The 17,017-nt window shown below is 43.6% G+C and overlaps 1 protein-coding gene across 2 annotated transcripts in view; it reads left to right on the plus strand.

The window, feature by feature from the left end:
• LSAMP (limbic system associated membrane protein) overlaps positions 1 to 17,017 on the plus strand; it is a 981,500-nt gene that overhangs the window by 503,802 nt on the left and 460,681 nt on the right. The window lies entirely within an intron of this gene.

Raw genomic sequence — 17,017 nt, forward strand, 5'->3', positions numbered from 1 at the left:
TTTTGGATACTGAGGCGGTAGCCACATTACTCCACATTCATTTTGAGTTTTTTAGTCGCTGTTTAGGTTGTCTTATTGAAGTGTGACGCTTTGTCACAGATGCCGCGGCTACAAGGTGTCCTTATGTAAGGATCCTGCTAGCACGCAAGTGATGGCGCCTACGTCACTGCGCCTCTACAGCGGCCTAAAGACCGCGAGAGTGACGCTGAGCACTTCTGACACCCTAAGGACGCGAGAGGTGACCTCCCTACCTGCGCCAGGGACCCGCCCCCCGCGCGCTCGCACACTTATTATCGATTGGACGGGATAACAAATGGAAAAGGCGCGGGCGCTTTTCTCGCAGCTGAGTGCCTTGAAGGTGGAAATTGTCTTTTTTTTTCGTCCGCCTCGCACGCCCTCGGCTCCTCGCCTCTTGAGATTACTTACTGTCTATGAGATACTCGCTGCCTCTGGAGCCAGCCTGCGCGCAGAGTGATTGAACGCTGCTCCATTTTTTTTTTTTTTTTTTTATATTGTTTTAGAAACTTGAGAGCCTCTTGCCTAGAGGTCATTGATTCGAGTTCAGCCCAAGGATCAGGGGTAGTTGCAGTTTCTCCGAGATTATTAGCCTTCAGAGCGGCCCAGTGGTACTTTTCCATAACGTTCTAAATATTGGTTAAAAAAAGTTAAGATCATCATTTGATTGGGCAACGAATTGCAGCTGTACGTTTGCACTTCTTTAGTAGGCGTGGGTATAATAGGGGGTGTGTGCTTATTTAGTTTTTGTGAAATTAAATAATAGAAAAATGCAGAGTAAAAGTTTACAAAATTGTAAGATAAAAGATGATTGAATTGACTTTTATCTTACAGATTTTTTTTGGGGGGAAAGGGAGTTGTGGTTGGAGAATGCAATTGTGTTCACAAGCATAACTGAAAATATACCTTATTTCCTGAAACTCAAAAATTATGACTTTGCCTCCATTATGACAGACGGGTGAAGAGTTTGCATACCCATGACCTAAATGTAAGGCTCATACAACTGAACTTCACAACAGCTAGCTTTTTTGGGGACACATCCTGTTACTGAGCATTTTGTGTGATATTTCGGTTGTACGCATCACTGTTTACATCTGTAATATTACCATTTTCTCTAGCAACCTGCAGTTTAAAGAAATAAACTGGTTTGATGCTGAAATTGCCAGCATAGCCGTGTTTCTTTATTCGTGATTTCTGGTGCTATTTCCACTCCGAGGCACCTGCCGCTGGAGTGCCATGGGGTGAGAAAGCACCCAGCCCGAAGTGTTGATGGTCTGGGAGAAGAAGAAAGGGATACTGTGTGGATGGAAGGTTAACTACTTTAAAAATGTAATAAAACTATAGGAAACTACTAACAAAAAGTAAATAAGTCCAGATAAAAGTGATATAAGCAAGTAGGCTCTTTCATTGTCACTGCCGTTGAATTGATTCAAAGCCCACATTTTATATTCCACTTCCCGAACTATTCTGTACATCAATTATATTAGAAAATTATGATTGATTACGGTCAATGCTTCAAACCTCCATAAACTGGCTACTGGAATGCAAGGTGGGTGGGTATTACAACATTCATTATGCAGTTTATTAAGTGGCCATTGTGTGGCAAGTAGACCGCCCTGTGTGTTGTTATTGAGTGCTTGGTCAGTGGCAAGTGACAAACCCCACAAAGTCACAGTAGAGGGCTTAGTCTGTTTCATAGAAGTGCTCTGCTCCATGACACAACTGGGAAACAGTGCTGTTTATAGTCTCACCATTCATTCATTCTTTCTACAGTTGTCTGAGTACCGAATTTTTGGCTGTTTGAGTGGCTGGCATGTGTATACTGGATTGCCATTGTTTGATTAATAGCGTGACTAGCATGTGATTATTTTTTTTCACAGTATGCAGTAGTTATTGTAGCTACAGGAAGGCAGGAATGTAGCTAAGACTGTCCCCAGTATATAGGTGTTGGAAATCCAGTAATGAAAATATTAATTTTGCATTGTGCAGCTACTGAAACAATGGTTACGTGTGTCACCCATTTGCTGTACTGTTGATTACGTGAAATAATCCTATTGGAGTGCACGGTGTGTGGCTGCTGTAGTGCCTAGAACAAGGGTGTTAGGCTGGCTAGATTATAATGCATTGCTTTGCCCAGAATTTGCCTATTAAAGTGCTCAGAATGTGCCTTTTGGAGTTCCCAGGACATCTCAATTAGAGTGCACAGATAATTATGATGTAGGGTTACTAAAAGTGTGGCTATTGGAGTAACACATATGCTGATTATTGGAGTAGTCAGACTGTGGCTTTGGAAATGGCTAATGGAACTTTCCGCAGGTGGCTACTTCAGTGTTTACAATGAAGATACTAGAGGGGCCATGATGCAGCCACTGAAATGGCTACAATGTGGTAAGTGGAATGTCCCAAAGGGCGTTATTGATCTACTGAGGATTTTTCCTAGTCCAGAATCTGCTTATTGGAATGTTCAAGATGTGGCCACAAAGATACTCAGGAAAATTACTTAAAAATTTAGGAAATGTGGAAACCCTACAGTCGAAGAGGCCAGAAGTCCTGGGTAGAAGGATCTCGCCTGGAGAAGAGTTTATGAAATAAAGAGTTGGCATGGGGTTAATAGAGGAAAAGGCAGACAGAAGATGTATGTAAGAGGGTGTGTCTAACAGAAGGGTTGGTACACAGCCATACAGGTACACACCTTTGTCTTGTCTAGGACAGTGGAAACAGTTCCATTCTCTAATGAGTTAGGATACACGCTCGGTCGCCTACAAACAACCAACAGCTATCCTGTGGCTTGTGTTATTAGCACATGGGCAAATAATGAGTGTGATATTGCAATCTTAAATTGGTGCAAACACCTGGAAGCAGGAGGTGGCGTTCACACGGAGAATTCATGTTCCCTGATATTGTAGCTATTGGAAAACCTTCTTGACTCCATACAAAGCAATGTACAATCACAAATGGAAGGACCTTTGTCTACAGAAACCGATGGCGAGCATCATAGGCCGAACAGACCCCATGGTGAAATAATAAATAAATGAAAACACAAAAATAGCTTTCTTTTCCACAGGTGTCGATGGGTCACATAAATAATTCCTCAAAGGCATCACATGGGCAGCGCTAGGAGATCCTTGTCTGTCCTGAATTATTAAGGGCTGTGTTCTCGCACTGGCACAGGCCATTTCAGCAACTACTGATATAGCCTTCTGTGAGTCCTTGATGCACAAACAACCCTAAAAAGAGACCACCTTATGAGGAAAGGATGCTTGGCCGCCAGGAAGACTAGCATCTAATTCTAATGATCTTTCTCCCAAAAATCACAATTGTGCAAACAAAAAAATTTGAAAAATCGTATTGAAATGCTCTTTCTGAAAGCATTCCTTGGCGACTAATCCATTTTTTTCCATAGGCAGAGCAAAGGAGTCAACTCCATGGTCGTTGAAGCAACCATCCCTCATGGCGGAAGTAGGGCATTATTCAACACCAACATTTTTGGACATGTTGGCCATGCTTGATGTCCTCAATATCAATCAATCAATCAATTGAACAATCATTGTACTTGTAGAGCGCACTACCTAACCGTGAGGGTCTCAAGGCGCTGAGGGAGGGGGTGCTGCTCGTGCTCGAAGAGCCAGGTCTTGAGGAGTCTTCTGAAGGTGAGCAGGTCTAGGGTCTGTCGTAGGTGGGTAGGGAGGATGTTCCAGGTTTTGGCAGCGAGGAAGGAGAAGGATCTGCCGCCGGAGGTCGTCCCGCCGGAGGTCGTTCTTTGGGGGCCAATATAGTCTCTGTGTTCTACACAGTAAGCGCCTTGAGCTGGATCGATTTTTCTCGTGATACCATTCAGCCGTGAGAAAGTCATCCACGACGAACCACGTATCAGCTGTTTCATCTTTTGACACTTACCTGATTGTCACTGAACTTTGGATGTCTCGACAATGAAGTTATGGACCTGCTACATTGACGGACCATGAAGAAGTAACTGTGGAGTGCTCTGGTAATAGTACATAATGTACTATTAATATATGAAGGGGTCTCTCTTTCATGCATATTGCAACACTAGCTGTGTGGGTAAGTGTCCTTCGATCCATTTGAGCATACGTTACTTTTATTGAATACTTACTTACCCTGTAGACCTTAGATGAACAAGTTGCTGTTTTACCACTGCCACCTGTTTTGTTGGTTTGTTTAAAGTAAATATGTGTGCTGATAAGTATAGGAAACCTATTATCACTTTCATACACTTACAGTCATGACTTCAGAAAATTTTGGTAGCTGACATTTTGGATCACAACATGTCCTAAATGACTTCCGGGAACGTGGCTGCTAACATGGCGACCAGCTAGCGCTCAGGTCGCAAGTCCTGCCAGAGGAGACCGTGACTGGAGATGCGCTTCTTCACCGTTACTCACCCCACTTTCTTCTTTTTTTTGCCTCTTACTGATCTTTGATGATCCTTGGGGGCCAAAACCCGCAGAGTTGGCGAGCGCTCTCTGTACCCGCCCGAAGACCTCATGGACGTTTATACGCATTAGCGCTGGGAGATCTTTTGACTATGATATTTTTGTACAGAATAAACCAAGCTCAATATTCTGGTAGTGTAGGTAGTGCAGAGTCTGACCTGAGGCCCCTGCAGGCATCCCAAAGTCATGCAAACATTGGCAAACTTTTCGTGGGTGGCTCCTATCCACCGGGCGAGATACTGTGTGCCTGCCATCCCTCTTTCCATCACAATGTATCCTTCCAGCTGGCACATCACACCCCAGTAAGGCGGGGCTAAACTAAAAGTACAAACAGCTGGCACCTTGTTACACATTGTTCTCCAGCCTTCGATTGGCATGGCAGGCCAATTACCGCCAGGTGGGATGAGCCCTGTGGGTGAAGCGGGGATGTGACAGCCCCAGAACGGTTCCATCGACCGCCAATGATCTTCTCAAGAAGAAAGAGGAGGCCTGCCACGCGAGCTGACAAATGAAATATTTGTGCCAGCAAAGCTGAGAGCCAAGGTGGATCCGGCAAGCCTGAGAGAGATAGACTGAGGAACGAACGTGTGCTCATCCGAGGGAAGCGGGTCTACGGGGAATGAATGTCAGCCTCGTCCATGACCACTTGGGCTGCAGGCGGGGGTGGGTGGGAGGGACTTGATTAGATTGTGAAAGTCTGAGGGGATGGACAGGTCAGGACGCGGCAGCTCCTCGTTATGACATTACCTTTATAGAATGAGACTTGGGGTTGACAGTGCCAGTAACAGAGCTGGAGTGATGGTAAGGCAACTGAGCTGATCAGGTCAGCTGCACGGTGTGTGCACGCATGTGCGGTGTGAATGTGTGTGCACGGTTTCTCAGATGTGAGTGGGTTCACATGCGCACGCACAATGTGTGTGTGTTTGGTCTGCATCCTTAGCTCCTCGGTTCAGATACTGGCACGTGATGTCTGCTAGAACACAGGTGCAATGAAAGAGTGCGAAGGTGTGTGTTATATGCCTCCGGACGAGGGCTGGACCAATTTTTGTTTGCATGCCCAACCAGTGTGTGCACATCATGTGTGCTTGTCTTGCTACGTGAACATGGTGTCCTTGTGCATCTCTTGTGGGCACGTGCCTTTGCTCAGATTCTGGCAGTGATTGTGTGCCACCATGCACATCAGTGAACAAGCATTTGCAATGCAATAGGTCTTACATTTCTGTGAGTTTAAGCTATTGGCATTGTAATGCCTATTATTTTTGTTTTGTTTTTTAAAACATAAATAAAAGACATTGTGATTTACAATACCATTAGCTTAAACTCGCGGAAATGAGAGACCTGTTGCATTGCAAATGCTTGTTTTTTTATGGCAGCACAATTTCTGAACATTAAAGTGATACCACCAAATTTTCATTCTGTTATGTTAGAGTTCTGTACTGCTAGGTGTCGCATTCTCCATTCACTCGTTGAGGGAAAGACGTTTTAGGTGCTTGTGCATTTCAAGTACGACAGATTATCACAATAATAGTAAAGGTCACTTAATTTCTCCAGAATACTGCTCATGGCCCCTGGTCAGCAGACATGCTTGTTTATTACACAACCCCACAAATGTAACATCAACCATGTCTAATATCCATAATGCCTACAACGTTGCAAATGTTTGCAGAGCAAAGTACATGCTGTACTGTGATTTAGTTAATTTCAAAATTTAAAAAAAACATGAATCCTAATTATGCAGAAAGAACTTTGCAGAAAAGGGATCATTGTGACATGTGTCATATGAATCGACAGGATTAGCAGAAACGCTTATGAAAATTTCCCATTATTTCAACAATGCGCAGCCACGGGGTGAAAGTCAGTCAAATAAAGTGTGCGCTTGAAAGTAACACAACTGAGTACGTGCTAAACTGTTGTTTCTTTAAGCAAAGCGTGATTTCAGTGCAAGAAACAATCAATCAAGGAGTAACGAGAGATGAGCAGTCCTTTTCACTTGTACCTCTGATCTGTGGGAAGCAATGCCCTGACGACAGAGCCGGTCTCCCCAAACCCATTGGTTAAAAACGACTTGCTGTAACAAATAAACTTCATGAAACTAACTCGTTGAAACTTGAAAAAGACCCGAAAACCCACAGTCCTCCATTGAAACGAAACACAGCAATAGGACTAAACAAGCTGTTGCCATTGCTCAAAGGCGTAGCTTTTTGTATTTGCATTGCGCTTTCACTTTAAGAATGGCTGCTGCCCCACACAGACCTCGCGGGGTGGGCCAGCAGCTATTGTTAAAGTGAAAGCGCAATGCAAAAATAAACACGCAGGTGCCCTTACGAAAGACGAATGAAAAAAAAGAGTGCTTACAGACTAATGAATGAGACAGTAGAACGCCGCAAGTAAAATATCCAGTCCTGATGGGAGGTCACAAAAGAAGACAGGGCAGGAACAAGAAGGGACTAACAAGCCTCATTATCAATCAGAAGCCAGAATTTACCATGGACAATGACACCAGCCAATGAAAAATATGGACGGGGCTTCCACGGCACTTCCACATCTAACCCTACTACAGCAAGCCTCGCAGAGTGAGCAGCGCATGCGCTGCAACACTAAGCTCGACCTAAAAAGTGGGAATGCCATGTCCTTATGCACTTCAGTGTGAGGAGACTTGTAGCCAGAAGTGTTTTAGGCAGCCCAAGGCCTGTGCCAACTAAACAGCTGTGTGTCTGTGGCATTAGGATAGTTGGCAGTAAATGATGGCAACGCTATTTTAATTTGTCAAGTCTGCTCAGGGCTTGATCATCGCAGCCTACTGCTTAATAAAATGTATTTTTCATTCATGCTAGCAGTATTTCAATAAATAACATTCTGCACAACAAATTCTAATACTTCTGCCAGGCCTTCCTGCTGGCAAACTCAAATTCCACCAGCACAAAACTATTTATGTGATACAAACCTAAGTGTAAGGGTGATGGATATTAAAGGTTTTGCTGTTGTCTTAATAGCAACTCGTTGGGTCAATGCTCCTGTTCACAAGACTAGTAGTCACAAGGACCAAATACATGACGACTTAATTAGTCCTGTGTTCTTAGACTAATAGTGACTCTTGTAGTAAGTAAGGGCCATATGTATCAAGCAAATTCGCATTCGCAAAGGCCGAAATTCGCAGATTTTCGGCCTTTGCGAATGTGACTTTGCTTCATGGTATGTATTAAGCAAAATCTGGTGTAAAATAAGGAATCGCAAAATTTGTGATTCCTTATTTTGCAATTGCATTTAAGGAATCGCAGATTTTGCGATTCCTTAAATGCAATGTATGAAGCAAAAAAATTTGCAAAATGTCCTTAAGAAATCGCAAATTACCATCAACTTCTAGTTGGTGGTTAGTTGCGAATTCCTTTGAAAAATGCACATTTTTGCATTTTTCAAAGTGCCATGTGATGCACATACATGCCCTTGGGGCATGTATGTGCGCCACATGTGCACCCATGCATATTTCAGGGGTGCAACACGGTGTCCTTTGGACACCCCTGCACCCTTGAAATTATTCTCAATTTGCGATTAGCAAATTGCGAATCGCAAATTGAGAATAATTTCCCATTCATTCCTATGGGCCTCCTGGTCCATAGAAATGAATGGGAAAGTATTCCTTAATTGCGAATCGCAATTTACTAATCGCAATTAAGGAATTTTAAGAAATCGCTAAAAAAATGTGATTTTGTACATACATAGCCATTTGCGATTCTCAAATAGCGATTTCTTAAAAATCGCTATTTGAGAATCGCAAATGGGTATCTTGATACATATGGCCCTTAGTGTTTAAAGGACTCAATGATAGTAGCGAATGGACGCATAGCACCTTGCATGCGTTACTGATGTATCGTGCTTTATAGGAGGTTATGTGCGGGGTTGGAAGACATTTTTAGCCCCACGCTTGAGCTTGTCGAGTGATGGCAAACTCCCTACTTAACATACTTTATGCAAGTTCTGGAGCTGACCCACTTTGCTTTTGAAAGAAGTGCTCTGAAACAAATTACTCTCGCTAAAGCTGATTATTCACTTATGTATTTATTTTGCGCATTTTCAGCCTTAAAATTGTTGTATGCAACACTTAGCAAAATAATTAAGTTCAAGAAGATTGCATAGTTTTAAAAACAATAATAAGGTTGCAGTGGAAAATTCCTTGCTACACTCCCCTCCCCCCCTCCCTATGAAGATTATAAACAAAAATCAGTGTTGGGTTGCAATATCAGACGTGTGACCCTTCAAGTTCTAAACAAAGAAGGGATCGATACATAAATGACACTCAAAGAAACGGCAACAAACAGTAAGAAGTAAATGTGTGAAATTCGTATAATTTTCTTTTTCATAGCTTTGTAAAATTTCAGAATAATTAAGCAAAAAAACCTGCATAAATACGTAAAATGCAAAACCAGCATTTGGTGCTATATTTTTTAGCAAAATTCATCCTTGTGCCCAGTGCTTGAAATTGAAATACAGATGTGGACGTACCCTATACCAGAGTAGCTGCTTGCTTCTGCGAAGTGCCAGTACCCTGCAATTAGAAGTATTGCACCTCTGCTGAGAAGTGCGGGTACTCTGCCTGTCAAAGATAGAAGTGAAGGTAATCAGTACCTGACAATACCGGCCCATCTAAAGAAGTTCTGGCATCCCAACATGGATTGAAGGACTCATTTCTCACTAAAAGAAGAATAGCACAAAAACTATGCCCTGCTAAAAGCAGTCTCTTACGTTCTGCTCATTCCCTTGACCCTGTGTGTGACATTATTGCCCTAATCGGCATGTAATTATGCAACGTGGTATAATAAAATAATTGATGGGAAAGAAAATTCTACCCCCAAATTTTTAAATTTTGGAGAAAGTTTCTACAGCTATTTGTATACAACTTCAACATCTTTGTTAAAGGAGAATAGTCTTGTAAAAACAATCACGAAAATTAATGTCACCTTTTTCCAACATCAAACAGCACCACTTGGAAGCCTTTTGACCGTTTAAGAAAAATGACCTAAATGGCAGACTTTTAGTTTACCAGTTACAAATGATTTTTGTTGGATCAATTGAACCTTAGGTTTTGTTTTTAGATTTTTAAAAGTATATATCCACAGAATTCATATGGGAATTCTACAGATCAAATACAGATGACAACTAAAATCAATAGACAACATTACACACTAATAACCAGTTACAAAATGTGTCTGGAACCAACTATGATTTCATGTTTATCATAAATGCTTGTATATGCCAAAAATTCCATGCAACTCCTACAGGTTTAAGCAGAAGCCATTGTGACTAGCCAGCTGGCCACAGGGCATAAGAAGTGCACTATTGTTCTTGAACATAAGTTCGAGATTTTGATATACTAGAAAAAATACTTTTCTGGATATATCCATTTGGAGCACACTATACATTATCTCTTTCAGTTGCTTCTTTTTTAATAAAATCCTGTAAATGACATTTTGAACATTACAATATTATGCAACAAAACAGATTCCTGCACTTCTCTCCATCACCTGGCTGTTCAACTCAACCCCCTTCCGGCAGGGTTCACAGCACCTGGAGGCCCTCACGGATGATAAGCAGCGCTCTACAAATCCTGCCTGCTTGATTGATTGGTGATCGATTAAGCAGTCTAGTGTCAGCTCTCCTTGAAGAGTGAGTTGGGCAGCCACTCTCATGCGCTCACTAGCCTGTGTTCATTGCTGGGACGGTGTGCAGAGGAGCACACATTGTCAAGCAGGCCAATCCTATGGGTGAGATATTCGGCCCTGGTCCTCCCCTTCCATACAGCAATGGCCATCTAGTGATGGTTTGCATTCCTTGGTTCGGCTTCGGAGGGATATTAACCCACATGCGCACTGTAAATTGTGAAGTCTCTGGTATTGACTCTTTGCCTCAAGAGTAGAGTTTTGGATCTAGTCTTGGCTGACTTCCAGTAAGGGGTGACCAACTCCTTCTCTTTCTGAAGCCAAAACTCTTTCTTGTCATTTCCATGAGACATAAGGGTAGATAATGCAAATAAACTCAATCAGTTGGGAATATTACACTTCGCAAAGAAGTCCAAAGTTCCTTGAATTCACAGAGGGTAAAAATTCTCCCAGATGTTCTGCCCAAGGTATTTAGGGATATCACCTGTCAAGGATGCGCTCTTCCATGTTGTCACCTGAGTGGCCACTGTTTGGCCCTATCATCTCCCTTCCCTGATGCCGGAAGTCTCACCCAAAGTAGCAGAATGAAGGCGGCGCGCGCCACCACAGATTGAGAAATCCATGCATCTGTCACTCCGGACGCTGCACAGCAGAAGGAGTGTTTCCAGTACAGACCAGGGACCCTTTTAAGACACTCATATATAATATTAAAATTGCACCAGCATTATGATTGCAAACCGATCCCAGTTTTCAAAAAATGTTTGTGGAGTTGTGAGGCAATAACCTATGCACCTCAGGTCATCCTGATTTAAAATCACTAATATTGACACTTGTAAAGATCACAGCACAAATCGATATATCTTTTTCCCCTTTATAAAATAAGTATTCTTATTACACATCTCAATGGTACTCAGTGTATTGACTTGGGAAAGATCAATGTATTTGACATAATTCTTCTATGCCTCTGCTATCCTTCTGAATCCAAATAGCTGACTAATCTATCCACCACTCAAATTACTTTCATATTTCAATATACTAATTCAGTACTAATCCTTTATGGGTTCCGAAGTAGCATACTTCTCGCCTAAAAAGCGCTTTGACGCCTCGTCAGGGGTAGTAAGCCCTATATAAATGCAATTACAATACAATACAATTCAATAATTCGACCCAGTGATCTGCACACTGGTCTCTCAGTGACCAATCAGTCCTCTGGACTCCTTGTAAATCACTGGATGAATAGACATTTCTGACTCCTCAGATACACACACCTTCCTTTGTGAAGGCAGGAGATAAGGGCAGATTCACAGCTGTTCGATGTAACGAATGGGGATGAAAAGAAATGGTATGCCAGCACTGATTGAGCTGAAACATTTATAAATCTTTCTTTCTGCTGTCACCGCCATTCCATCCTTTTTTTGAAGGGTAATTTTTAGATGGAGTTCCGCGCTGCCTGAGATTCAGAAATATTCTATTAGAATTCAAAACAGAGTGATGAAATGTTCAAGATATGTAAAAATGTCCTAAAGAGTTGAATAATTTCATGTTTGTTGGACTGCTTGATGAATACAACGTGAATGCATTTTACATTGACTACGCTGTTTGTAGTCTGGGTGTGTAATATATTCGCAGGCGTGTGATGTGACTCACGTACTGTGCTGTGGTTCCGCAAGAATATCAAATGACTCTCAATATGCAAGTCAATACTTTGAGGAGCAGAAAATATTTATACAACCTTTGATTTACCAGAACAAGATCAGGAACATGGTGTTGTGTCTTACTAACATGAGTGCGTACGTCATGCTAAGGGTTGCCCCATCTCGCACCATTAACCGCCATTGTCATGAGATTATCCGTGCTTTTCAAGGTTTCCTATAACCTTAGATTGTATCTTTTGACACACTCAAGTAAGATGCTCTTCCTTTTGCTTATTCAGCAATCAGCACCCACTATCTCCCCATTTCAAGATGGCGGAAGCTACTCAATCTGTATTGTAACATTTGTATAGTGCTTACAACCCCCGTGTGGGGCGCTGAAATGCTTACTCACATGGATAGCAAGGTACACTTTTTGGGTGTGTGTTTGGTAGGGTGTTGTTTGTTTTAAGCCTATATGGGATTTTTTTCATGTTGTGCATGATGACTACCTAGGTGTGGTTATCGTGTTTAAGAGCAGAGTGCCTGGCGGTGTGATGGGTGATGGTAAGTAAAAGAGATAGATGCCCAAATTATAAAAAAGGACTAACCATCCTAGCAGAAAGAAGCAGTGAGATGCTCTGTGCTCATACACCAAAAAGGGAGCGGGCGGTAATAAGAGCAGGCCGATGAATTCATATGGCGACATGCACCTGGCAAAGATGCTGTTAAAAGGATACCAAAAGGGCAGGAATAGGAATTGGTGGCATAAGCCTCAGGCATGAATTATTTTATTATTATTTAGTTATTTTTAAAGGCAGAGTTATTACCTACTGCAGTATAAATACACCCCATGAAGGAGGAGGGAAGAGGAAGTAGAATCAAGGCAGCCAACTTCGAAGAAACGACACAAACTTTACAAGGCTCGGATTCCACCTACTCCTGAGAGGCTAAAGGAAGCCAAAATCCCAGTGGCGTAGCTATACTGGAACACGGGGTGTCCCCCAAGTTTGCCGCCCGGGTGCAGGTAGGAGCACGAGGGCCTGACGGTGACTTGTTCGGGGGGTGAGGTGAGGGTGGTGTCATCTGACTCATTCCAGGGGGGAGGGGTCTGCAACCAACGGATGACTTGTTCTCGGACCAGGGGGTAGTAACAGAGACGACTCCCACCACCGCCAAAAACAGTGCCACCTGGGGCAGACCACTCCCCTGCCACACCTCACCCCCTAGCTAAGCCACTGCAAAATACCTGTTTAGATGTCGATACAGCCTGTTGTCCAGCCTGGATTAGTCACCTTTGAAGAATACTGGTCTTCTCTCTGTCATCAACTGCTCACACTAGCTTTTTTTAATCTCCGCATGGCCCTACATCACGGCACATGACTGCAGAGTATGTTGGATGTTCCTCAGACCTGACCATCCAGTGTGGTATAAGATGCACCTGGATGATTTTGGACTTGCCCAGTGTCCATTAGTATTTTTCGGTGCCCATTAGAGTATTTCCACTTTGCATTTGTATATCTCACTTTGTACTGACCCGTCAAGTAGCAGTGAACCTTTGGTGCCCTCTGTAACCACAGCAACAGCTATGAATATTCAGTGAATCCTCAGAATTGTGAAGTTAATCAGGAAAGGCCTATGAGGATCATTGTAAAAGTCACAGGGGCATATTACCAAGGGTGGCGATAGGCAATTATCGTCGGTTGGCCGCTAAGCGGCGATCATTCTATCGCTCTATTAGCAAGCTGTCGCTAACTGATGTTAGCGACAGCTTTTAGGCGATAGCGAGCAGTTTGGGGGCCCGCTTTGCATGTCAGCGATATTTATCGCTAATGACATGCAAAGTGGGCGTACCCAACCTGTTAGCGACTGAAAGCAGTCGCTAACATCGCAATCGCCTATTAGCAAGGCAGGTGTAGCAATGGAAATATTCCCGCTTTCGCCAAACACTAACGCCTGCTCAGACCAGTTCTTAGCCATGTTATCCAATGGGAGGTGGATAACATGGCTAAGAGCATTTCATCACTAATGCGTGAATATCGCTGTATTCTCAGCGATATTCACGCCTTTCGCCGCTATCGCTGGATATTTTAGCACAATGGAGAAAAACGTTGCTAATAGCATGTTTTCTCCGCTAACATATCCAGCGATAGCCAGCGATAAACAAATCGTTGCTAAGCCTATTTAGCTATAATTATCGCTACTTGTTGGTAATATGCCCCACAATGTTTTTGGCGTGATGGCCATTTTTCACAGCGCTTAGTATGAAGTTAATTGATTATGTTTACAGATATCTTTTGAAACAAAAATAAATTTTTCTTTTCAGAAAATGTTTGTAATATAGAATTGCATATACTCTTTTAGACACCTGAAACAAAACATTTTACCTGGGTCAGTTATGTCATTCTATCTCAGAGACATATCACCAGACATTCAATTGATCATCCTATTTTAACAAACATTTCAATTGAACAACTGAATTGAACAATAATATTTGCACTGATGTCAAACTTTAAAAACTGAGATTTACATTTTCCAGCTGGGATGTGTACTGAATGCAAGAGTGTAGACTTTATGAAGATTGACATAATTTGAAGCAAAGACGTGATTTTCACTGTATATTTTGGGCCAGATGTATCAAAGGGTTTTACCCATTCTGTGTCCATGGGAAAATTTGTTTCTACATATGGCCCTTTGTTCTCTATCACTTCTTGCTATCGTCTTACATCTTTGCGAAACATATTACAGTCCTTATTCATTTGGACAGAAATCACTTTGAACCAAAAAGAATAATTTTAGTGGCCATTTGCACATCTTCTGATCAATAAGTACCTCTCCAAAAGAGAATACGTTCTTTTGTCATCATCCCCCTGTTATGCCTACTCATGCAAACCATTGATACGTTTCTGCTCTGGTGCAATGAATGTAGTTAAATTAGGTCAGGGAATTTAGGTTCTGACTAAAAAATTCTGACGTGATGTCAGCTGTAGCGTTGATGACACAATTTCTGGGTCACAAAAACAAAATGTTTCTAACTAGCGTATGTCCTTAGAGAGGAATTTGCATTTTGTGACAAAAAGTTGAAGTCCGGTTTCTTTACTAACAGAACCTGGCAGACTGGTTTCACAGATTAGGATGAACTCTTTCCTTCTATGCTTCTTGCCAGCTTCTCTCTTTCCTTAGATCCAACATGAAGGAGTACATTCTTACATTCTTCTCCTGCTAGACTGGTTTGTTTTTTTAACTTTTTTCGCCTTCTCCTTTATCCCCCGGCTTACCTTACCCTTGTCTCACAAGCCATCAGTTCAATTACTTGTTCTATTATCTGTGAAAACACAGGAAAGGAAAGCTTAAGTCCCATTGTCATGTACAAGGAGTAGATTTGTGTGCTGGAAAGACAACTGTGTGTTCTACGAGGGTTTGTTTCTGACTGAAATGCTACAATGATCTTGCTCCCCTGCTGCTGGTCATAAAGGAAGAAAAGCAAATCATGTAATGATTTGTTACTGGCATGTGTACTACTCTATGATATTATTTCTGTACAAATGAAAATGTCATCAAGTGGAGTGATTTTTTATGTATTTACGGCCACCCTCCCCCCCATTACTTTCTGTTGGAAATGGGATCGCCGGCTGGCCAGGGCTTTCGCCAAAGTCAGTCAGAGACCACCACACCCAAGTCAGGGCAAGGGAGTTACACGCCAAGATAACCCCTACTCACCCTCTAGGTAACGTGGCGCGAGCAGCAAGGCTAAACTTGGAGGCGATGTAGGTTAAGTATTTGCGCACGCACCCCAGCAACAACAACCAAAGGCCCACCACAAAGGAAACTCCACACAAGGTTATATAAAAAATAGCCTTTGTATTACACCAAACCACATTAGATAAAACACACACTTTACAATGTGCCATAGGCACGGGCAGAATTTACAGGGGGATATTTACAAGACAGGGCCACCTGGACCACTGTCAGGAATCAGAAGTAGCACTTTCAGAAATAGCACTTAGTACATAGAATATAGCACAAAATAGCACACAATATAACAATAGAGCGCACAACCAGTAATTACTGGTAACCAGGATCTCACTAGCACCACCTGTACTAGGGAGAAAACAACCACCTATGTATTACAATACCTGTAGGGGTGTAAGAGGAAAACACATGATGCAATGCATAACATTCATTCAGAGGTGTAAAGAGGAAAACACATGCTGCATCACAATACATTCAGAGGTGTAAGGAAATAACATTGCGCAAAACTTAGATCAGTCACCACCTGTGACTGTCCCTGTGTCCCAATGTCAGGGCCTAAACGTCGCAGTTGCCCACAAAGTGCTGGGCAACTGGTGCAGGGAAAGTTAGGGCAACGTTGGAGCCTCTCTGGGCTCAAGAACCACCACTGTGGCACTGCGGAGCCTCGCTGGGCTCCTGGACAAGTAAGGGGGCTGCTGAGCCTCTCTCAGGCCCTTCTTTCCAGGACCACTGGGCCCCAGAGCCTCTCAGGGCTCTCAAAACGAAAATGGGCAATGAGCCTTTCTCAGGGCTCTCACAAAACCAGCAGGCCCCCTAGAGCCTCTCTGGGCTCGGTAAACAAATAGCGCCTCGAGCCTCTCTGGCTCTAGTTGGAGTCCCCCTCTTGGGGACTCGAATTGCCCAGAAATGCCCCCTAAGAGCCTCGCTGGGCTCTTAAAACAATTGTGGCGCTTTTGAGCCTCCCTGGGCTCACAAAACGAATGGCACCCTCAGAGCCTCTCTGGGCTCAAAACACCAGGCTATGCCCCTGAGCCTCGCAGGCTCTAAACACAAGGGCGCGCTCTCGAGCCTCTCTGGGCTCATCAAGCAAAGGTTCAGCCGGTCGTTGGAGTCCTCAGTGGACTCGGGGATCACTTGAGGCCCCACAGGCCTCTCGGCACAAGTGACTCGCTCTGGAGGGGAGGGGCGGGCACTCACCGGTCTCGCGCCGTCTCCTCTGGCCGGCGGCTCTTCACAGGAGCTCCCGCTCCTCGGGGGCTCCCTTCTCACACTTCTCCCTCTCTCCAGGGCTCTCCCTCGTCCTCGGGAGCCCCGGCAGGCAGCAGCTTCCGCCTGCCTCTCTCCTGCCCCCGGCCTGCCTGACTTCCAGGTCGCGGCTGCGGGGCGGGACTTCCGGTCGCTTCCCCCGGGGCCGCGCTGTGATTGGCCGACGGGCCCTTGCACTTCCGGGTCGTCGCGGGCAGCGCGGCGGCCCGTTTCAGGCACTTCTAGGCGGGGGGTGAATTTACCG

The sequence above is a fragment of the Lissotriton helveticus genome, chromosome 8, assembly GCF_964261635.1.
Source record: "Lissotriton helveticus chromosome 8, aLisHel1.1, whole genome shotgun sequence".
Taxonomy (NCBI): domain Eukaryota; kingdom Metazoa; phylum Chordata; class Amphibia; order Caudata; family Salamandridae; genus Lissotriton; species Lissotriton helveticus.